This window comes from Lichenostomus cassidix, chromosome 10, assembly GCF_008360975.1.
Source record: "Lichenostomus cassidix isolate B80296 chromosome 10, HeHo_3.0, whole genome shotgun sequence".
Classification (NCBI taxonomy): Eukaryota; Metazoa; Chordata; class Aves; order Passeriformes; family Meliphagidae; genus Lichenostomus; species Lichenostomus cassidix.
In genome coordinates this window covers 19,709,531-19,731,106 of record NC_139491.1, presented here as the reverse complement: position 1 = coordinate 19,731,106, position 21,576 = coordinate 19,709,531, and the positions used below count along the sequence as shown (strand labels likewise).

The following is a 21,576-nucleotide window of genomic DNA, read 5'->3' as shown; positions in this document are numbered from 1 at the left end:
TGCTGTTCAAAGAAGGTTTGCAGTACAGTGTACTGCAAATTATGAGCAAAAGCATTCCTGGGGGGATAGGTAGAAATGGAAAGGAGGGAAATAAAATTAGAAATTAGGGATGAAGAAAGGAATTGAACATAAAGTTCTTGGTCCCTTTAAAAGGGAAAAATTCTTGAAATTTCAACTTTTTATGCAGAAAGTGGGAGGAGGTGATCATAATGCCTCTCTTCAGCTTTCCCAGTGTGGGATCCAGCAGGCAGCCAGGCTGGCAATCAGCTGATAGGCCAAAACAGGGCAGGGACAGCCAGGAGTGAAGTAGCACATGTTAATGTCCCACTCTTTGTCATACTAATTACATGCAGTGTGTGTGTGTATGTGTGTGTATATATATATACATATATATATATATATATATAAAAGGATAATCCCGATGTGTCCCTGAGGCTATTTTGTTTGTGCTCATGTCATGGCTGATCAACTGTGGGTTGCTATTTTAGCTTCCTGCTCTGTGCCTGCTAAAAATCTAGTTTTAATCAGACATTGACCTATTGAACCAGTAATTTTAAACTGTTAATGTAGTTTCATACCTAAACATGAAACCTGGTGTTTCAATACTTTGCCTGGGATTGAAACATCGTGTTTCGGAATGTTCACAGCTTGAAGCCTTTTTTGTTACCTCCACAGAGTTATGTGCTGTGCCCAGAAGGGGATGTTTTGTCCTGCCTTTCCCATATACTGCTTGTCAAACCTGTTCCTGAACTGGCCTAAGTTTCTAACCTGGCACAGAGCTCTCCAGGTATTGTTGGGCTGGTTTTCTCCTGTTGCTTTACTGAGTTGTACTTGCTCAGCAATAGGTCGTATAAGGGGAAAAGCCACCAGGAATTCTTCCTGGGGGTTCCTGCAGCTCTTTAGTCACTCTGTCTTACAGAGAGTATGTGTGGGTTTTCCTTCAGAGATGCTGTTTCATCCTAGTGTCAGTTCTAGACTGCAGGCATCTTCCCAGCTTTTGGGGCACGTGGATTGTTGTGGGATTAACATGTGGATGAGGAGAACCAGGAGGGAGAACAAGAAGCAGCAGAAAACTTGAGGTCTCCTAAAACTCTTGAGGAACAGCAGAGGTGCTGAGGAATGTAGGCGACTCAGCTTAACTTAGTGTCACTCCCTCTCTTTAGAGAGCCATGGTGTCACCTGAGCATGTGATGAGCTTTCTGCATCTCTGGGGTAGGGGAAAAGGATTTTAAATATCTGCATTTGGGTTACTGGCTTATGCTTAGATCTGAGGAGGAGTATGATCTGAGCTGGCTGTGAAAGAGTATTAAATCAAGAGTCTATTAATGACTGAGTAAACCTGTGTAGTGAAGGGAGGAATGTGGAGCAAATCATCATTGCTGCACAGGTTGGGAGCAGGAAGTGCCTCAAACAGCTCCATTATCCTTTCTTCGAGAGCATGTGTAGAACTGAAGCAGCTCATCTTCAGATGTGAATCAAAGGGATCTTGTAAGAAAACTCCTTAGACTATAGGGGATTATGTTTTTATTTTTCTTTTAAAATGCATGATGATCCGGGTTGGCATTGACACCTGGAGTGTGAACTCAGCCATGTCTAAGACAGCAAATGCCATTTATCATGACTTTTAACTTAAGAGAACTTTATCCCTCTTCCCAGGGGCATTGGGAATGGGAACATTTCTTGTGCAGATGCTAGAAGGCTATTAACTGTGTGATTCATGTAACCTGTAAAGGGATCCTTGGAAAAGAAGAAAATAATAATAATAATAATACAAAATACGAGCAAAGTGCACTGTGATAATGGTAATAAGGTAGTGTGTGAGCCACATACTGTGTGTTTCAGAGGGGGCTATAAGATAAGTGAGTGCTGTGTAGAGCCACTTTGGGGAGATCATGATCAGTGTTCCTCAAAGCCTTTCTCCAAACAATGGTGAGAGTTCAAAATCCCACTTTAAAATATTTTTCATAACTCAGTGTTTAGTCAAGATGGATGCTCCCTGAACTTGGGGCACCCAGACCCTTACTTGATCCTGTGTTGTGAGTACCCTCTGCTCTTGCTGCAGGGGAAGCCAAAAAGGAAAAAAACTCTCTTTCTTTACCATAAAAAAGAGTAAAATGCAGATGTTTCACATTAAGATATGTGCTTGTTTTTCCCTGAGCCACATGCTCTCTTTCTTCCAGGCTACTGTTCCTTGCACAGTATCTGCAGCTGCTCCAGGGGAAAAGGTTAAATCATCTCAAAGTGAAAAGTAAAATACTCCTTGGGTGGGCCTTCCCTGTTTGAGTTTCAGGCTCTGGAAACTATACCAGACAGGTCAGGGTTAGGAAGCAGAGGCTCACGTTGAAAGGATAAAATAGAGTTCTTGTCATGAGCGTCCTCAGCAGAGCCCTCACATCTCTGTGCTCCCAGACTGAGGTGTCACCAAACAACATCATATGGAATGATTGCTGCTGGAAGCACATAGTGCAGCTCCGTGCTGGGAGTACCTCAGGTATGGTCAGGGAAAACATATAGTGAAATTTAATTTAGAATAACCAGGACTCTGTTCCTGATGAGTCAAAAGATTTAAAGAACCTCATTCCATGATATTCCTGTGTTGCAAGTAGACTCTACCTGAACTTGCCTTCATGTTTTCTCTAAATTTTGTATTCTTGTGTTAATTGAGGCACTGTTCTGTTCTCATTCATCACAAAGATTGTTGGCATCAGTTTTGAAGCCTTCAGTATTTTGCTTTTAACGAAGTGTAGGCTCCTGTTTTGCATTAGGGGTACATGCGGCTTACTGGGAATATCAAACCTTCATGTGCTGGGATTGCACTGGGCATGGCACTAGGTACCTGCAAAAAAAATTTGCTGTTTTCCTTTTGTAAAGACGGAATTGAGATCTAGACCTTCTTGCGGCAGTCCATTGCTCCGTTGGAAGTGTGTGGGCTACTCATGAGTTAAGGGAATTGGGAGAGAGATGTCAAATAAGTTTTGTAAGTCACAGGTTTGTGCAGTTTTATTTTTTTACCTTGGTGTAAGCTGAAAAAGGCTGTTCTGAGCAGTGCCTAAGTACAGTGTGGGATAAAGGCTGACTCTTTTCTCCAGCTGAGCAGAATGAACGTAGATATCGGCTTTGGGGTGTATTCAGGGGGGAATTTGCAAATTACTGAGTCCAAGCGGGAGATTTGCTTCAAGTGCAGTCATGAAGGCATTCATCTTTCTGTCCAGCTCTTCCTCAGGCATTGAATGTGTTTGGTTTTGGCAAAAAGGCAGCCAAATCCTCTCAAAAAGGTATGACTTTTCCCCTTTTGACTATTTTCCATGTTTTGAGGGCAGACAGCCTTAATGTGTCATTGCAGTCCTTTTTGCTTCACTGCTGCTCTGCTGGTTTTGATATCTATTGATAATCAGCAGATAATGCCACTGATTTATACACAGCAAAATGCTGCTTATTGATTCTTGTGCAGTCAAAGTTCGTGTCTCACTCTTCCCCTTCTGCCAAGAAGTGGTTATTTGCACCTGTCTGACTTTAAAGGGTCAGCAGGGGAGTAAGTCAGGTCATGAAACCATCAGTGGTGCATGTGGGAGGACAGTCCACTCCTGCTGCTGTGAGTTTCAGAGAGGATCAAATGGAGCAGACAGGAGGTGGATTCAGATGTTGTTCAGGCAGCCAGGCACTGTTGCGGTTACAAAAAGTTTGTGTGACTCTGGAGAAGAACTGGACATGCTCATGAAGAGATTGCACTGAGTGTTCTTCAAAGAATTGTAGAATGGCCTGAGTTGGAAGGGATGCACAAAGATCAGCAAAATCCAGCTCCTGGTCTTGCACAGGACAATCCCAGCAATCATGCTCAGAACACCCAGATGCCCAAACTGACTTGGGGAGGCCCAGAAATACAAACCACAGGAAGTGGAAAAATGCAGGGAGAAGTTTAATATTCTTATTCCATCCTTCCCTTCCCAAAAATCTGTGCACTGCTGCTGTTCCAAACTGGAGGTCAAGCTAGATGTGCCCTAATGTTTGGTTCACCTCTTTGACTCTTGGAGGAGGCAACTTGAGGTGTTTCACCTCTGAACTGGATCATCAAATCCTGCTCCTGGCCCTGCACAGGACATCCCAACAATCCTACCCTATGCCTGAGAGCATTGTCCCAACACTCCTTGAGCTGGGGTGGCCTTGGAGCCATGACCATTCCCTGGCAAGCTTGTTCAGCGCACCATCACCCTGTGGGGGATGAGCCTTTTCCTGATATCCAACTTAACTCTCCCCTGACACAGTTTCAGATTCATATGTTTAAAGGTTTACGCCAAAGCTGTCTGGCAGAGTTGAGGTGCCCTGAAGAGGCTTTACCTCACACCAGAAATGGTCTGAAGGGATCTTATATTTTTACATATGGGTGTGGAATGCTTTGGTTGAGAGTCTGCTCATGTGAACTTCCAGTGGTCCAGGACTGACGGGTTGCTTTTCAGATAAGTCAATAATTTCTGGAGAGTTACACATCCTATTTTCAGAGAATTGCACATCCTAGGCACTGCTGAGCCAAGTTCTCATTGTCTGAGCTCAACACAAGTGCTGGAGCATCCTGTTGGCTCTTGAGGTTGCATTCCATCTTGGTGAGAGCCATTGTACCTTTTCTGCTGTGCTAGATAGTATGAACACTTTGGATTAGGGCAGTGTCCATTAGGTTGGAATTTTAATACTGTTCTTGTGCTTTAATTTGGGAAGAGTACAAACACCTCAAGCCTAAAGTTGAAAAGCTTTTTTATAGTGTTATCCAGAGTTTTGTGCTGCTAACTGGTAATAAAATAGTAATGAGCTGAAGTACAAAAGATCCAAAAACTGTCAGTGTACCAGCTTCCCAAGAGAACCGCGGAGGAGTGGATTTGTAGTGTCGCCTTCCCTGCTGTGGCAGAAGCCACGTCCTCCTTGGGGAGCCAGAAAGTGGCTGTGCTGTACCCCCACCTTGGAAGCACTGCACCACAGAAGTCACACCTCCCGGTTCAAGCTGGCACATGTTTCCCCGGCCCCTGTAGGAGATGAAAGACCTGGTTGTGTACTCTGGGTAGCAAATACCAGCTTTTCAGACAATGCCTCCAAGGCCATTTGTCTTTACTCTGAAACTGAAACAAGCTTCTCATCTGCTCCTTGCTTTGAAAAGTAATAGGGAAAATATCTAGCAAGGTTTAAAGCTGTAGTGCCTTGTTCTCTCAGATTGACAGCTCAAAGAGGTTTGGGGGTCTGTGGGGCTTCTCCAGCCAGTATAATGGTGTTTCTGAGATTCTGTGATACTCAGATAATGGTTTAGGTTGGAAGGGACCTCAAAGCTCATCTTGTTCCAACCCCTGCCAGGGGCAGGCACGCCTTCCACTAGACCAGTGCCCTGTCCAGCCTAGTCTTGAATACTTCCAGGGGTGGAAAGTCCACAGCTTCTCTGTTCCAGTGCCTCACTTCCCTTATAAGAGTAAAGGATGTCTTGCTAAAGTGGCCTTTGAGGGCCAGTTAATATGCTACTTGTTGGCTGCGTACTGGGAAGAGACAGCTTTGCTGTGGTTCTGTTGACTGATGCAGAGAGGCTTGTCCTGAATACGGGTGTATGAGACCTGTGCCCAGCTCCACACTCCTGAATGCTTCATGTCCTCCTGCCTTTGGCACTCCAGAAAATAAGTAACTCTTCTTGCTGAAGTGCTTGGTACAAAGCAGAGCATCCTCACGGAAGGATCCTGCATGATTCCTGCATGGTGGTACAGTGTCAAGGCCTGTTCAGCTCCTGGTGTGTGTCTCTAGGCCTAAGGCCATGCTGGAGTGGTCCATGCCAGGATGTGCACAGGAAATGGACTCAGTGTCCGGAGGTGCTAATTAAGCTCAAAAAAAATATTTGTCAAGAGCTAGAAAAGATCATTCTTGCTATTCATAGTTTTGTACTTCCTCTTTCATTGTCATTCTTCATTCTGCCTTAGTCTTCCCTTCACCCAGGGACGTGCTCCCTGGACTCTCCATAACCTCAGCTTTTGGGCAGTGAGGCTGGATGGAAAAGGAGAGGCTGGAGCTCATTACCATGATGAACTGGTGCTCCAGGCAGGCTGTCTACATATTCTCACTTGCTAGCCATTGCTTTCTGGTGCTGCCAGAAGTGTGTCGCTGTTGAGCAGCTAGCAGAGTAATGAATGCATCAGTTCTCAGTGGCAAGAAGGAATGACCTTTATTGTTTTGATTTCATCACATATATAGAGTTCTCAAAAGTTACCCAGATTGGTCAGTCAGAAGCCTTCCCCCAGGCCTGATTGGCCAGGCCTGCACTGCCCAAGTTCTGGGACACTGTTCCAACAACATCCAACCTTTATCTTTATTTATAAAACACAAGAAAATTTCTCATGGGAAAAACCTGTGCTAGCCACAGAAGTGCCTTTCTGTTCCATGCCATGTTTGCAGCTAAACATGGTTCATGCTTTCCCAGCCACGTTTAACATGGACAGGATTTCTGGGTACATGGCCAGGGAAAGGATGGGAGACCAAGGTCTGTGTTTTGAACCTCAAGTTCTCCCGAGATGCTGGAGTCCCGTCTATGTGAACGTGGGAGTTGTGTTTGCTGTACTTGAAGTCAAAAGCTCTGTTAGAAAAGGCCTTGAATGAGGTGGGGATGGATTTTGTCACTTGGCCTTGCCAGTAGGAAATGGCAGAACCTGGCCAGCATGGGGATTTTACTTTGATACTCTGTAACGTGACAGTCGTCTTGTTCTGCAAGCAGAACATGAATAATGCCTAACCTCTGGTCCAAACCTGAAACTTAGGATGGCATGAGATGATTTATCTACCTTTATTCCTAAGTGAATCATTGTACCATGGAGCATGTTTTAGAGTCTTCTGTTTTGCTTCCTTGTTTGGAGTCACCACTGAATGTTGGGATCAGTGTAAGGAAACTGTGTATATTTCTGGCCAGTTAACCCCATTTGGAATTCTTATGCACTGCTTTCAGTTTTCTTTCTTAAGTTTATGTGGGACATGTTTCAAGTGGCAAGAGAGCAGTGCTGGAAGGATGTTCAGCATTTAAATATGTGGACTGTCAAGTTAATGGGATGCACCAGTTCTTTGCCCAGGAGTGGATGACAGGTGACTAGATAAAGTCACTAATACAATCCCTCTTTTCCTGTGAATAGGTGCTTGTGTTTTCCCTTTCTTGGTTTGGTACAAGTTTGGCTGGTTCTTCCTTGCTGCAGCCTCTGACCCGGTCAAATATCTTGGAATGACTTTAATGTCGACTAGAACAAAAGTTGGCCTTAAATGCTTCACAATAAACTTAATATTGAGGGCTACATTCAGCTCCCTAATGCCTTTTCATTTGAGAGGAATAGGTGTCACTGCTTGTACGCTGGAGTGGTGGTGTGTGTTCCTCATGCCGGTGGTTGGCTTCATTCTGGAGCTGATGCTGGGTAATTGTAGAGGAGGATTAATTAATGATAGCTGTTGGGAGCTTGTGGGAACTTTTGAAGTCGGCTACAACACCACTGAGCAATCCTCCAGGTTTCTTGAGGACGGAAGCCATGAACAACATCTGAAGGTCACAGATGTGACTAGGACTGGACTGACCACAAGTTCCTGAAAGGACCGGGCAGAGGTGGACACCAAATTCTCACCTGCTTTGGTCAAAGTGGTGTCACTCAGCACCACAGCCACAGTGGCTTCGGTCTGTCTTGCATTTCATGTTGGAAAAAGAAAAAAAGCTGTCTGGTTTAAGTTATTAATATGGACCTCTACCTTGCTGTAAGGGTTGGAAAGATAAGGATGAAGTCCTAACTTAGCTTGGAATGCCTGTTGGGGAGCCAGTTGCTTGTAGCCTGTGTAATAGAGTCTCCCATGCTGTTTCAGGAGAACCTTCTTTAGGTGACAGTCAGAGCTTCTCAGAACTTTAAGTTGCTTTTTAAAATTTTTGGTTTTGTTAGAACTATCCTTGTGTTTTCTTGCAAAGGACATTACACGCCCAAGTTTTGAGTGCAGAACAACGGGCTGTCTCTGGTTGCTCTGGGCAGAGTTACCCAGAAATAGTTTCATTTGGGTTTGACTTCCACACCCCTGTTACAGTGCACTCACCCTCCGAAATTGCTGTTTGGGCCCTGTGCTCTGGAGGGTGTTTTTTAAGGAGAAAAAGTCACAAACAAAAGCCCCCTTTTGCTTCCTTCTGACCAAAGTGCTTAGAGCACAGCAGGAGATGGAGCCAGCCCAGGGATGCTGTGTCAAGGGAGTTCAGGTTTGCGAACCTGTCTCCCAAGGTGGGGAAACACCATTTACCAAAAACAAAACCTCAAATTACTGAAGAGGCAGAAGCATCTATTTTTTAAGAAAACACTGTCTTCTGAACTAAAGTTCACACTATTTGATGCATGGAAAGCTATGAGTTTGCCCTGATATGGGGTAAGGAGAATGATTTTCCTGTGAGCAGTGGCATTTGGCTCTGTTTCCTCCCCCCGTACTTGGAAGCTGCCATATCCAGCTGAAACCAAACAATACCTTTTTTGTTTTTAAGCAGAATACAGTAAGATTGGAAGTCACTGGTGTGAACTGTTGCATGGAGACTTCCTAAAATGTGCTTTCTACCTTGCCAGGTTCAGTACAGATATGAGTGCCTGGCTGCTCTGCTGCTCCTGTGCCCTGGCACTCAGTGCCCTGTGATTTTGGATAACGAGCCTAAGAAGTGAGTTACACATGGTGTGGTGAGTATCATGTGCCTTTGATACTCTGGAGTGTCTTAGCTTGGAGGTCAAATATTCCTTCCTAAAAAACCCAAACTCACCTGTATTTTATAAGAGGCACCTCCTCTGTGGAAATTGGGACAACTGAGGCTGTTCAGCCTGGAGAAGGGAAGGTTGCGTGGGCAACTCACAGCACCTTTCAGGATCTGAAGGGGTTACAGAGAAGCCGGAGAGGGGCTGTTCATCCAGAACTATAGTGACAGGACAAGGGGAAGTGACTTCAAACTGACAAAGGGGAAATTTAGCTTAAATACAAGGAAGAAGTTGTACCCTGTGAATGTGATGAGGCCCTGGCATAGGATTGCCCAGAGAAGCTGTGGCTGGCCCTGGATCCCTGGAAGTGTTCCAGGCCAGGTTGGACAGGGCTTGGAGCAACCTGGGATAGTGGAAGGTGTCCCTGCTTGTGGCAGGGGGTGGAACAAGCTGAGCTTTAAGGTCCCTTCCAACCCAACCCGTTCTGTGATTCTTTGATTCTCTATATAAGGCAAGACACTAAAACTGTAGTATTTTACCTGGATTATCAGTGAAATATTTGCCGAGCCTGCGGAAGGATGCTTAGTGACCAAAATGCAAGTTGTTCAATTCCTATTCCTTATTTCCATTTTGATTTTTTTTTCCTCTCAGTTTTGTCAGCATTTTTCATCTGAAGTAACTTATCTGAGAACTTACATACCTGATTTCCTTTCCCTGGCTTTATTTTTAGAAAGACACATGTAGAGCTGAGAAGTAGGTAGCTGCAGTGCTGCTTTCCAGCGATGAATAGTTCCAACAAGAAAATTAGGCAGGATTAAAGGCAGGGAGAGTCTGGAGTCTTTTGTAGTGAACTGAGAGGAGAGTTGATATGTTCTGTGTATAAGCATTTGTGTGACAAATAAAATAAGGGCCAGGTTGCCTATTCTATAACAGCTGACCTATGGAATGAGCAGAAAACTCAAAACTGAAGTTGTTGGGAAAGTTTTCCTCACCAGAGATCAAAAGGAATAGTATTTTTAGATGAGACTGATTCCAGTGGGGATAGACCCCTTGATTTCATGTGAATAAACCAGCGAGTGTTCCGGTTTGTCGACCTTCAAGGAGTGCAAGTTCCCTTTCTGGACTTCTGAAAAAGCACTTATATAGTGATAAACTATTTTTTTTTGTGCAGACTAAATGATCCTGATTAAGTCATTGGGGTGTTTTGTTTAGGGCCATAATTGTGCAGCACCCTTTGGGAATGTTGTTTCTATTTTTGGCCAAAGTGACATGACGAAAAAGATCTTTTAAAATTATGATTTCCATTTAGAATTTTCTCTCTAGAAAGTTTCATGACCTCTTGCCTTTTGGTAATTTCAGGTGGGGGATGGGGAGACAATGAATGGACCACAGTTTCATCCACTCAGCAGCTTCCAGCCTGGAGGGGAAATCTGGTTCCACTTCTGCTTGATATTGTATCTCAAATTATTTTTGCAGCTTCATTCTCTAAAACCAATTTGTCTATTTTTGGTGACAGTAGTAGGAGTGTCATTAATTGTTGAAAAGTCTTTTGCTTGAGCAATTCAGGCTGGTGCAGTACAGTGCTTTAATATCTTCTATAAGCCCAGCAGAGGCTGTGTCATCTGCCTGGGCCTTGTTTCACATTATTTTTTTCCTCAAAGAGGAGCCCCTGCAGTCCAAAGCTTTGCTGTTGTGATGTTGTGGAGGGCTTCTTCTGGGACTGAAGTCACGGGCTTGTTTTTCTGTATCCTGCCTTTAAGATGACTAGGATTTTGGGAAGTTTTTTTGACTCAGATAAACCTATTTCCATGAGCTTTGGGTTTGTAGCATGCTTTTGCAGTTGGGTGAAGCTTGTTTCCTGTTCCTGCCTCCTTTTATCTTTTTGTATATTTTAATTTAATATTTAAAGAATATTAAGTTTTCCATGACTTTTACAGGTGCTCCTGTGAGCCAGGAGCCATTACTTGCCTGTCATTACTTGTCTGTGTATGTCCTCAACTGCATGTTCCCTGCCTCAGGATCCCCAAGGTGCACTGGCCTGACTTCTTCCCAGCTCCAGTGAAACCAGTGCCAGGTGCTTCCCACCTGCATTTGTGCTGCAGAGCCAGGTGTTATCCCTGTGAGTGAGGAGCTGGCTCTTGGCACTGCTGTGGTGACCTCAGTGTGCTTGGTCAGCCATGTCCAGCTTGAGGAATTTGGCCTTAGGAGCAAATTTTTTTTCCCTGGATGGCATAAATGAACAAGAGCAACAGCAGCTGCAGCCTCAAGCCAATGTCCAAAACCAGAGAGAGGGCAGTGAGGGCCATAGGTGCCTCCTCTGTTCCCAGATTGCATCCTGAGAGCTGCCCTGGTGATGTGTGGAAGCCAAAATTTCTTTCTCTACGTGGAGCTTTCTAGTTGTATTAGTCATCCATCAGGCTTCTGGATTATTTAAGTGCTGAAGCTCTCCTCAAAGAACAGCAATATCTATTTGTAGAAAGGTACATCATGTGCAATTCCAGTATATTAGATCTGCCTGCTGGAGATGTTTTTGGGAAGGCTGCCCCTCCAGTTGTGGAACCTGGGGAGCTGGAGAGCTCCCATCAAAGATCTCAAATCCTGAAGGCTCCTGGTTGGTCTTGGGGACATGAATGGTGATACATTAGAGCTCCTCTCAACTTCTCCCACAAAATCCCTCCTCCTGTTCAGCCCAGTGCAGCCTCAGCTTGTGAGTGTTGGTCTCCAGACACTGAAAAACCCTGAGGAAAATGTGATCTGTAGCATTAAGGGAAAATACTCTTCCGTTAGGCATGGGAGAGCTCCTTACTCAAATAGTTAAAGACCAAAACCTTCTTCTCTAACTCTTGAACTTGTCCTGACTTGAACTAAGTCTGAAAGTGCCTAGAGCTGAACTGGTCCATTTTTAAGCTGTAATTCATCTGTCTGTGCTGTTTGCAGAAAATCTTCAGGACAGTCGCTAGCTACAAAGTTAATTCCAATACAGCATGATTATATCCTCATAAACTTAGAGAAAACTCAAATCTTTGTGGATTTTGTAATGTGTATGAGTTCACCTTGTTGTATTCTAACCCAAAAATTAAATGTGAGGTTTCGTGTAATGTTTTGATATTCACAGACTGGCAAAACACTTGTCCTTGCTTATGCAGTCTGGCTTTTATGTAACTCATTATTTTTGTTCAAATGTTGCAGATAGTTGGTTTCCTCTAGCAACAGCCACCAGATGTTTCACTGAACAAGACTTAATTCTTTAAAATTGACCTGTGAGAAATGTGTGAAGGCGACCAGGGGGGCGGAACAATTGTATGTCAGCATGATTTCCATTTCCTTGCTAAAATCCCATTGCAAGCCTTGCAGTTTGATTCCAGCAGCGATGGATCCTGATTTTTGTGGTGCGCTATGAGGCCTTTTCCATCGTTTTTAGTGTTTCCATAAATGTGGTGTTGGGAGTGGGGGGATGGGATCAAGCTGTCTTAAAACAATTAGTGTTACTTGGGCAATTAGCACTGTATGGATTCATTCTATTTGGTGCATATGCCACCATGGATATGCAGATGGGAATCCTGCTGTCTGTAGGTCTTCTACGATCATCCCTGTGCTTTGCTAGACTGTTTCATATTTCTCTATTTCATAGTTCCAGGGGAAACCAACTCCTGCTTCAGTTTTCCAGCTGGGGGAAGAGAGTGACCCAGTGTTTTACTGGGGAACATGGGGTGAGTGGTCCTGGTTTGGGGGTCACTCCAGCAGCTCTTGTCTCTGAAACACCCCCCTTCTGGGTGTTTGTCCTGTCCGTCCAGGACCCCTTTGTGTGGGAGAAGATTGCACAGGGATTCTTTGCTGGGGATGAATGATCTGCAGCCTGGATTTTTGGGTCTGTTGTTTTCTTGTCCAGGTCTGCAGAGGTTGCAGAGATGTAAATCAAAGCAGAGCTGTGCCATTACCCTCCCCTACAAGGATATCTTGCTCCCACTGTGCTTCTTCTCTTGCAGTTTGGACACGGAGGTGTGCACTGGATAGATGATCTTCAGGAGGAAATTTACTGGTCTGGAACTGGGGGGTACTGGTGACTGCTCTGAACCTGAGAAGTAAGGAGCGGGTTGAGAAGTTCAGCTCCACAGATATTTTCAAGCTTTTGGAGGTCAAAGAATCTCCTAGTTTAGGCTAAAGATGCTTCTGCTGGAAATAAGAGTTTTCCAGTGCTGGAAATGCTTCAGGACACAGTGTAGGTGCTCCAGTCTTCAAAATTAGGGATTTTGGTACGTGTTAGACATGTTTTGGTGATTTTTCAGAAGTTCTAGGTGTCTGCCACAAAATTTTGGTATCACTTAAACCAGAGGTAACTTGAATGTCCTTTTCTTGTAGAAAGATGTGCAACTGGTACTCAAAGTAGCATCTTGAACTCCTTTCCCTTATGCTGCTTCTGCCAATTTTGAAATTCAGCGTTTCCTGTCCTGGTTTCTCCTGGTGGGATGGTGGAGGGAGGCTGTGCTACATCCCAGTGTTCCAGAAACTTGTGAGGATGGAAGATGTCGCTGCAGTTTGAGGAAGGCTGTTGCTGCTTAACATAACTAATGCGTTCAGCATAACACAAATGAGAGCCTTTATGTTCTGGCATTGTTATACAGAGCTACTGAAAGTTACCAAAAGGCAGGGGAAGCAGAACTCCTTAAGTTTGTGTGTTTATTGTGGGGTGTTAGAAGAATCATAAATGTCCAATTGTCCCCAAGTTCTTTCTCTATCCAGTTAATGGAGAAACAGTGTGTGACAACCTGCTCCTAGTGGGAAAGATGGTGGTATCTACCTGTGCCTTTCCTTGTGCTGCTTCTGAGCCTTCTTTTAATCGCTCAGTAGGATGGTGAGGCCCTGACACAGGTTGCCCAGAGCAGCTGTGGCTGCTCCATCCCTGGAAGTATTCCAGGCCGGGTTGGACAGGGCTTGGAGCACCCTTGGATAGTGGAAGGTGTCCCTACCCATGGCATGGGGGTGGAACTGGGTGAGCTTTAAGGTCCTTCTAACCCAATCCAGCGCTGCCAGCCCTGCATTCCTGGAGTTGACTCAGTGAGAGGTCAAATGAGTGCCAGAGCTGTTGAAAAGGAGAGACTTGAGGGTGTTTGATGGACAGAGGAACAGGAAGGTGCCTTTTGGGGTAGCTGGATGTTAGTTGGGATACACGTCTGATGTGTGCATACCAGGTATACCTGTTTGGTAACCTGGGGTCTGCTCAGGAATTACCTTCTCCCAGAATAACAGAATTATTTAGGTAGGAAAAGACCTTTAAGGTGAAGTCCAACTTTTGACCAATTGCCACCTTTTCAACTAGAACAGAGCACTTCAGTCATTTCTCAAACACCTTCAGGGGATGGTGACTCCACCATCTCCCTGGTCAGCCTGTTGCAATACCTTACAACTCCTTCTGTGAAGGAATTTGTCTTGATGTCCAGCTTGAACCTCCCCTGGCACAGCTTGAGGCCATGTCCTCTCATCCTGTCATTCCCTCAGCCCCAGTCAGACACCTAAAGCCTGGATTTGCCTCCCACTCTGTCCTTCCTCATTGTGGCTGTGCCAGTGTGGGGCTGTCACTGCTCATGAAGCCACCCTGTCCCCTATGGCAGTGTGGGAGGTGTGACCCTGACCCACAGCTGCCTGTGCTCAGAGGCTCCACTGGACTGGAGTTGCCTTGTCTTTGCCTAATTTCAATTTTTAGCTTGTCTCAGCCTGGCTTCTCAACTACTAATGCTCTGCTCATGGTCTGTTACATGCCTGGAATGGGCTAGAGGAGCCTGAGCTACTCTGTGCTGTGGAAGCAGCATTTCAGGCTGGTGGGAAGCTGTGTGGTCATTTGAGGGTTCACCTGAAGGCAGCTGCTGGGAAGCGCTTGTAAAGGGGATAGAAGATGTTGCTAAAATAAACTGATTTTTATCTGGGAAGGTTTCCTTGCTGCTCACTTCCTTTGGGTCATGAGGAATCTGGAGTTTAATGCTTAATTGTTTCAATTCTAAGGATTTGGAGGTTTTTCTCATTACCTCAACCTGTGCTTCAGCACTTGCAGATGTTTGAGTATGAAACATCTGTGTGTCTGAGAGACTAAGATCAAATCTAGAAGGGACCTGACATAGTGAGTGGCGTCCCTGTCTGTGGCAGGGGGTTGGAACGATACGAGCTGTAAGGATCCTTTGCACCCAAACCATTCCATGATTCCATGAGTCTGTGGAGTGCTGTATGTGTGGAGCTTTGTCTCACACCCAAACTCTGTGGTTGTGCAGTTGTAAACAGAACTGGGAAGGCTGGCTTTGAGCCGTGCTGGAGGCTTGGTCTCACTGATGGCTTTCCTGGGAAAAAAACCCACTACCAGCAAAACTAAAGCTTAATTGCTAAATTTTGTGTCTGGTCACCTCCTAGATCAGGTATAAGCTGTTTTTTATATATGTACATGAATTGAGAAAATTGTCATACAGTACGATTTCCTTAGAACAACCAAACCCCACTGCAAAGATGTACCTACCACAGTAATACAGGGAATAATCCCTGGAAAAGACTGTAAAATCATAATAATCCTTTCATTTTCTCAGCATGCATATGTGTAAGAGATGTCAGAGGATACTTGGGCATCATCACCTGTATCTGGTGGCATTTCAGGGGACACCAGAAGAGCTGGCTCCTGAAATAGCATTTCCTGTTTCCTGTCTGAAGTCCTCTGGTGTGAGAGGTCCCAGATTATGCTGTGTAGCACTTGCATGCATGGCCTGTGGAAGAGATCAGCTGCAGACCCAGACTATCTGGCCTCCTTCCTGGCCAGCTGGCAGATGATGTGATTTCTACAGGCAAATACATGGTTGTTGTCATCTTCTCTTCCTCAAGCAGAAGCAGAGGTTTGCAGGGCTGTAAATCACTTCAGAGTGTGCAGGTAATGAAGCCAGGTTCCCTGGGGACATCAGACTGGTACTTCATAGATGTGGTCAAGCAATGATCCATCGCAAACAAGGGGTTAATTATAATTTAGGTAGGTTGTTTCCTTTTCCATGTGCAGCTTCACCTTGTCCTGTGATGCATCCTGAGAGGGATGATGGCCAGACTGGCACGGTCAAGGGTTTATTTTCCATTTTAATGTTGCCTTCAGGTGTTGGGAGGTCTAATATTAGACATTTCCTGTAGCAGGTGGCAGATAGCTCTCAGTTTCCTTCTCACCTAAAATTTCTTCTCCAGGTGAATGAGAATCAGATTTGGACAGTTTCTGTGACAAAACAGTATTATTCCGGTTCTTGTTCTCTCGCCCAGCAATGGAAATGGAAAATGGGTTAAAAAGACCTTTCTGATGTAGATGTCTAAGTTGGCCATGGTGAATTGTATCAAGTTTTGCTTTTTCTTGGGATGCCGTCTTTGGGGACATGGAGCTGCTCCTGTGAACAAGGATGGTGGTTGACCTCAAATAAGCTCTGAAGGTCAGAGGCTCTAGAAGGGATGAGCTACGTTGCATGGCCCAAGCTGCAGGGCACCATTCCATGAGCTGCAGGGACAGGAAGCTGCACGAATTCAGCCAGAGCAGGATGAGTTCAGTCAGGTGGTGAGAACCAGTCCAGCACCATTGCATTGACGTTCTCACAAGCCCTGAGATGGTTGTCAAGTCCTTCACTCCTACACGGAGCATTGCTGTGTGCTTCCAGCGCTCCCAGCAGCTTGGCTGGGTGGTGCTTCACACCTGCACTCTCATGGCATCAGTTTCTCCTGAAAAATCTGAAATGCCCTTGTGCCACCTGCCTGTTTTTATGATCTGACTGAGAAAACTCAGCTAGGCATAGCCTGAATTTTCTTCCGCATTCAAAAAGGTATTTTGTGGCTGAGCACAGAGCCATTTTTGGGTTTCAAACCACAAAAGATGATGTTTGAAAAAGTGCCTGAAGTAGTGGGATGTTGTCTAGAGATGCAATCAGAGGTGCTGTCTTTCCTTGTTCAAGAACTGCCTTGTAGGCAGAAGAATTTGGCTTGTTTTTCCAGCTTTCTCAAGGTCGTAGTATTGGCATGGGAAAGGGAACAGGTGCTGTAATGGAGTAATTCATCTTGGAAATACAGTTTAAGGTAGCACCTAAGGGGGATCTGTAGTTGAGGGAGGCAGGGTTCCAGCAAAGGATTCTTAGAGCTCAGCCTGTATTTAAGTGAACAGTTGGTGGTGGGGGACGATTTGGACAGGAGGTTGGTGCCTGTCAGAGGACAGAGGCTTGGTCCGAGCATCTCTGACTTCTCCTGTTGTTTGGAGGCAAGTCCTGCATGGGACAAACCCCCACTTATTGTTTTAAATAATGGTATTAAAACTAATAGAGTGGAAAAAGGTGTTTTGTCATGCTCAGTGAGGTTGGTGCCTGTAAAATAAGTGCTGAAGCTCAATGTGAAGCAATGTGCCAGTTGTGATTACTCCATGGCTGTGCAGTGCAGGACAGAGGAATGTTACCATCACGATATGCCTGGTTCTACAGATCTCTGGGAGTACCTCTGTGGTATCTCTGCTTCATTTTAAAAGATAAATTTAACTCTGAAGTCCAGATAAATGTGAGAGGTAGAATAAACAGGTTTCTCCTCCAGCTCCAGAGACTTCTTCTGGTCATCTCTCCTTGTTCACTGTTTCTTTGCAGGGCATTGGCTTTGGTTTCTCCTGGTGGTAATTGGCTTTGGTTTCTCTTGGTGCTAATCCAGGGAGTCCATAAGGTGTTTTCTAATCTATCCACACCAAACTGTTTTTATATCACAGTTTTGATTCTTGAGGAAACTTTGGTCTTCTCTCTGCAGTGTCACTAATTTTGAAGTCATTCATGGGTGGGAAATACAGTTTCATGGAGCCACACGCACTTCCTATAGCTTCTGCTGCTGGAGTAAGTGAATTCAAAGATGGTGTAGGAAATGTGGTTTCAGTGTTTGGATAATCCAGTATCTAATAAGGCCCAAGCTATGAAGCTTTTTCTGTCGACAGGGATGAGCAGCTCCACTCCCATGTGGATTACTTTGTGTTAGGCTTCACAACTGAGCTGCTACTTTATTATTTTCCTCACTGAGGGAATATGTGTGCATAGGTCTTCTACCATAATCGTGGAGAAATTCAAGGTCTTTGAATTCTTTAAGTGGGATTAATGCCAACTTTATGTTGTGGTCAGTAGGCTGGAGGGAAGGGATGGCATCTAGAGGGATCTGGAGAGGTGGGGCTGTGGGAAACTCATGGGGCCCAACAAGGCTAAGTGCAAGGTCCTGGCTCTGGGCCGGTACCATCCCAAGTGCAAGCCTAGGCTGGATGGAGAAGGGATTGAGGACAGCCCTGGCAGCCCCAACACCCCAGTGCCCAGGCTGATTCCCCAGCGTGGACAGCAGGGCAGGGGGAGATTCTGCCCCACTCAGGTGAGACCCCACCTGCAGAGCTGTCTCCAGACCTGGAGTCTCAGCACAGAAAGGATGTGGAGCTATTGGAGCAAGTCCAGGGGTGGGCACAGAGGTGCTGCAAGGACTGGAGCTTCTCTGCTCTGGAGACAAGATTGGGAGAGCTGAGGGTGTTCACCTGGAGAAAAGAAGGCTCCGGGGAGACCTTGGAGCCCTTCCAGGGCCTAAAGGGGCTCCAGGAGAGCTGGAGAGGGACTTGGGACAAGTGCCTGCAGTGCCAGGACAAGGGGAAATGGCTTCCCACTGCTAGAGGGCAGGGTTAGATGGGATTTTGGGAAGAGATTCTTGGCTGAGAGGGTGGGGAGGCCCTGGCACAGGTTGCCCAGAGAAGTTGTGCTTACCCCCGGATTCCTGGAAGTGTCCAAGGCCAGGCTGGACAGGGCTTGGAGCACTCTGGGATAGTGTAAGGTGTCCCTGTCCATGGCAGGAGGTGGAACAAGCTGAGCATTGAGGTTCCTCCAGCCCAAACCAGTCTATGAATATATGAAAGGGTTAGAAACTTTTGAAGTAAGAGTGTTGAGACGTAAGTCTAATTCCTTGAGGAATGGAGCAAATCCTTCTTTTTGTTAACCACAAGCCTTCACTCCTGTCCATACTAAGGGGTATTTATAGTTTCAGTGGTGTGTGCTTTGCCTTTCCTTCCTAATGGATTGCTGGACCACAAGTGGGTGGAATATTTGTTTGTTTTGGCACAGTATTCCCTTTATATAGGCATGTCTGGAGTTTACAGCAAACAGAGGAGCCAGGCCGTGAACTGTGCAAAGTCCTTAACACGAGGGAAAGAAGAGAAGCAGGAAAAGTTATGTAAAATTACATCTCCAAAACTGAACCATCTCTTCAGTTTATTTCCCTGCTGGCTTACAGGCTACTTCCTTAAGATGACATTGCTCCATCGGCTGCACTGGGAGCTTGAGCATTTGTGTCAGCACTGCCTGTTCCTGGCACTTACCCTCACTGGATGTGCTATGGGTCGAGAATCCAGTATCCTCCTTCAGGGCATTGAGCAGCTCCAGTGGTGAGGCTCTTTGGCACAAATCAGAATGGAAGTAACCAAAACAGCAAGGTGACCTCAGAAAGAGAGCTCAGGTGTTTACTCACTGCTGAAGTGCCTTTTATTGACCTTTCAGATACGAATCAGGTGCTGGGGCAGTGCTGAGATGCACGTAAAGGGTTATCAGTGTTTTCAATGTTGGTGGCAGAGGCTGACAAGAATTAGATCTACTGTCATGACCTTAACACAGCAGCATTACTGAATATTAGGCTTAATAATGAACATAAATGTGCTGTGGAAGCTGGATATGGCTTTGGAGTTACTGCTTGTGGGTTGAAAAATCGTAGCTCATGGAATATCCTGAGTTGGAAGAGACCCACAGGGATCATCGAGTCCAACCCCAGGCCCTGCACAGACACCCCAACAATCCCACCCTTTCCCTGAGAGAGTTGTCCAAACACTCCTTGAGCTCTGGCAGCCTTGGGGCTGTGACCATTCCCTGGGAAGCCTGTTCAGTGCCCCAGCACCCTCTGGGGGAAGAACTTTTTCCTGATATTCAATCTAACCCACCCCTACCACAGCTTCATGGTATTTTTCTTGGTATGTGGGGATTTTGGGGATTGCAGATGTCCTTGTAGGCATTAACACCTTCTTGGGCACACTGTCCATCACCTGGCACATGATGTCTGACCACCCCTGTTTGTCAGCCTGTGTTCGGAAGAGCCAGGAAGGAATGGTGATGTTTCAACCAGTCTCAACCTTCAAAAATTTAAATGGTGATGTTTCAACCAGTCTGATCCTTCAAAAATTTAAATTTTTCTTTTACTATGAGCTTGAGGGGGGAAATTTTATGACTTTGGTGATGCCCATGTGTAAGCTGGATGGGTACAGGCAGAAGACATCTCCAAAGCTTCTCCAGACTGTCACTGTGAGAAATCAGACAGTGTTTGTTGCCATCTCTGGTGCTGCATGTGCCACCCAGTTGTGTTCTGGTGTGCAGGATACCTTTATAGGAATGCCAGTGCAGAGATTCCATCTCTACTGATGCTGCTCCACTTGGAACACATGGACCTCATCTTGGGGTCATTTTACAAAGAAGCTGCATCTGTGAAAGCACAGGTAGGAAAAACGACAGGTGTGGGATGGTACTTTGTAATACACTTGGAAGAAGCTAAAACACCCATCCACTGTGCAAAGACTTTTAAGGAGCTGACAACTTGAAATATGAGGAAGAAAAACCCAGAAAACCAACCAACCGATCAACAGCACAAACCTTCAAGTATTATAATTTATTTGAAGCCATGTGCCTGCTCTTGGAGTGTTGGTGGCTTTTACTTGGCTTCCCCCTGTGGGCGGGTGCCACGGGCCACTTCCTTGCCAGATTGAGGAAGGAACTTGGCACATACATTTACTTTCTGTGAACAAACGCAACTGTCTTACTGTGTATCTTGGGATTATAGTGCCTAACTGCCCTGCTGAGGAAGTGCAGATTTTTATGGAGCTGATGGTGTTTATGTGGGTGTAGCCACCAGTGCAGAATGAAACCAGTAACCAGGACTGGACCTTGCACTGGGGAGGAGGCGGCTCAGCTGCCTGCAAATGGAGCAACCTTTGCTTCATTTAGAAATAAATAAAGAAAAATAAAATAAATGAAATTTTAAAAGGCAAGAGACAGGATCTAAACATCTTCTGGCCTGCCTGCAAGGGAGTTGCGCTTCTCCAGCAGGTATTTTGCATGGTCTGGATGTAATTCCTGGCACCTTTCAATTGCATTGGTAGTCCAAATTCTTCTGACAGCTGTACTGCTTTTTTAGGAAACACAGCTGGGAGATCTGAGACAATTTAGGGGGTCCTGCATCTCAGAGAGGAAGGAAAAGGTGGCTCTTCATGTGCTGTGAGGATGCTGCCTTGTGGGATAGGTGGGTTTTGGGGTGGGACAGCTTGTTTTGGGGCTGCAGTGTTGCCATCATGGTGTTTTTATAATCCCGTAACAGGAAGACAAATTGCTGCAGAAGGTTTCAGGCTTTGAGCATAACAGTGCCTTAAATACCAATCTCTAGCAGTTTTTAATGGGCATGATCTATCCCAATAAAAACCTTTCCCTCCCAAACAGAGCTGGCAGGGAATCAGGGTGCTGGCCAACAGCATTGGATTGCTTAGGCTGAGGCATTGTTTTTATTAAGCCCAAATAAGCAGGATTTATTACTCAGGGGTCGTGGTTCTCACCTTCCCAACTCCCTTTTGCTCTGACCTTTGTAAACAGGTGAGTGGTCAGTCACCCCTGTCTGTTCGCCTCCAAAAAAGCAGCCCATTAAAGGCTGGGGCAGATTTCTCTCCCTGTGTAGGTCTCAGGTACATAGTTTCCTCTTCAAGACATGGCTTAGTTGCAAACAAAATATATAGGCGATGTCAGTTGAATTCCTGCCAAATGTCTCATTATATGAAGTGACAGTGTGGTCTGATCCTCTC

The 21,576-nt window shown here is 45.5% G+C and overlaps 1 protein-coding gene across 9 annotated transcripts in view; it reads left to right on the top strand.

Annotated features, from left to right (window-relative positions):
• The window catches only part of CSNK1G1 (casein kinase 1 gamma 1), a 108,593-nt gene that overhangs the window by 12,205 nt on the left and 74,812 nt on the right, over nt 1-21,576 (top strand). For 5 of the 9 annotated variants that reach the window (XM_085071142.1, XM_085071143.1, XM_085071149.1 and 2 more), the window contains one exon: nt 8,583-8,690. The exons of 2 other annotated variants lie outside the window; for them this stretch is intronic. The gene's annotated coding sequence lies outside the window, so the exon portion shown is untranslated. The remainder of the gene's footprint in view (nt 1-8,582; nt 8,691-21,576) is intronic. 2 more of the 9 variants (XM_085071144.1, XM_085071146.1) reach the window with 1 other exon arrangement.